A 1,770-nucleotide genomic window follows, 5' to 3' on the forward strand; every position below is an offset into this window, starting at 1 on the left:
ACCTTGGTTCTGCATCCAGAAATGTTACTGATCTAACAAATACCTATGGATTATCTGCAAAGTGCCAGCTGCCTGTTGTGTCAGGGACTGTAACACAAATGTTGCCCCATTTCTAAAAAGTTAGTTGGGTGAGCTCTGGAGAGATGATCACCAGATAAAAGAACTTTCCACGTAATCTTGATAATCTGAGTCTAATATCCAAAACCAACTACCACCACCACCACCAAACAAACAAACAAACAAGCAAACAAACAAATGAAACGCATGCAAAGCCTCATGGCTGTAACCCCAGAACTCCTGTGGCAAGACAGAAGGTAGAGACAGGCAAATCACCAGAGAGCTATCTAGCCTGAAGTATGCCAGCTCAAAACCAAGAAGGACCCTGCCTCAAGAAGGTGAAAAGAGAGAACCAACTTCTAAAAGTTGTTCTCTGACCTCCTCCATGTGGCAAGTACACTTACTCACACACAAATACACAGTAATAACAAACAAAATTAAAAAATCACAATCTAAAAAAGCTTCCTGGGTAGGCCAGGCAGATAAGAAAGATAATATAGACAAGATGGGTAGGTGGCAGTTAGGTGGATAAACATGTACAAAGATAAATAAATATAGGTAGGTAGATTGATAGACAGATAATATATGAATATAATAGGTTGATAATTAGATGACAGGTAGGTGGATGCTAGATAAACTGATAATTAGATAATACATGGTAAGTAAATATTGCTGATAGATATATAAATAGATTATAGATTCATATTTAAATAAATCATAGATTAACATTTACCATGACCTATCACCTTTGCTTAGGTTAACACCCCCTAGAACCCTTTCTAGGTCATGCACTAATGCCATGGAACTAGCCCAAAGAAAGGATGCTTCAGCTAGTGGCTGTAAGGTATCAGGGTCGCAGACTCTGGCTAAAGACAGAGCAGCCAAGCAGTGGGAGAGACTCCCACGGGAAAGACTCTTGAGTAATCTGGATGTCTAGCCCATTTTCCTATATATTTTAAATTGACTTCTATTTTTTTAAAGGTTCAAGTCAAATAACACATACCTGTGAGTTGCATGTTTGTGTGTAGACCATGGTTTGTGATTACTGTTTGGAAAGAGATGTAAACACACAATAGTCTCTAGTCTATGCCACACAGTAAGAGCAGAGACTAGAGCTGAAGAGGGTGTGGTACGACCAGCCGAGACAAGGCTGGTCCCAGTGAGATATGTTCTGGACACCATTACCAATCATCTTGAAGGACTAAAATGATGGCATTGATGGTACTTTTACTGTGACATCAATTCCCTTGGCCACTGCCAGGCCTTAAGTGAGTCCCAGAAAGGCACAGTACAATCTTTAAGGCAGGTGACATGGAGTCGTCAGAGAGGGATGACATGAGCAAGCACTGCTTGGTAGGGGCAGATGCTCAGAGCCCAAGGGGTCACAACTATGAGGGCCTAATAGTGCTCCCTTCAGCAGCACATATACTAAAATTGGAACGATACAGAGAAGATTAGCATGGCCCCTGTGCAAAAATGACATGCAAATTCGTGAAGCATTCCATATTTTTACCCTAGATGCACAGAACACATGAAACTCAAAATGCAGATGCTTCACTCGTTCTTTAAAAGGGGAACAAGAATACCCTTGGGAGGGGATAGGGAGGCAAAGTGTAGAACAGAGGCAGAAGGAACGCCCATTCAGAGCCTGCCCCACATGTGGCCCATACATATACAGCCACCAAACTAGATAAGATGGATGAAGCAAAGAAG

The 1,770-nt window shown here is 41.6% G+C and overlaps 1 non-coding gene across 1 annotated transcript; it reads left to right on the plus strand.

Annotated features, from left to right (window-relative positions):
- The first annotated feature begins 1,461 nt into the window (after positions 1-1,461).
- Positions 1,462-1,568, plus strand: LOC120100145 (U6 spliceosomal RNA). Its single transcript, XR_015656397.1, has one exon. It is a non-coding gene; the product is annotated as a U6 spliceosomal RNA (small nuclear RNA).
- The last annotated feature ends 202 nt before the right edge of the window (positions 1,569-1,770 follow it).

Source organism: Rattus norvegicus, chromosome 1 (genome assembly GCF_021556685.1).
Source record: "Rattus norvegicus strain SHRSP/BbbUtx chromosome 1, alternate assembly SHRSP_T2T, whole genome shotgun sequence".
In the NCBI taxonomy this organism is placed as follows: Eukaryota; Metazoa; Chordata; class Mammalia; order Rodentia; family Muridae; genus Rattus; species Rattus norvegicus.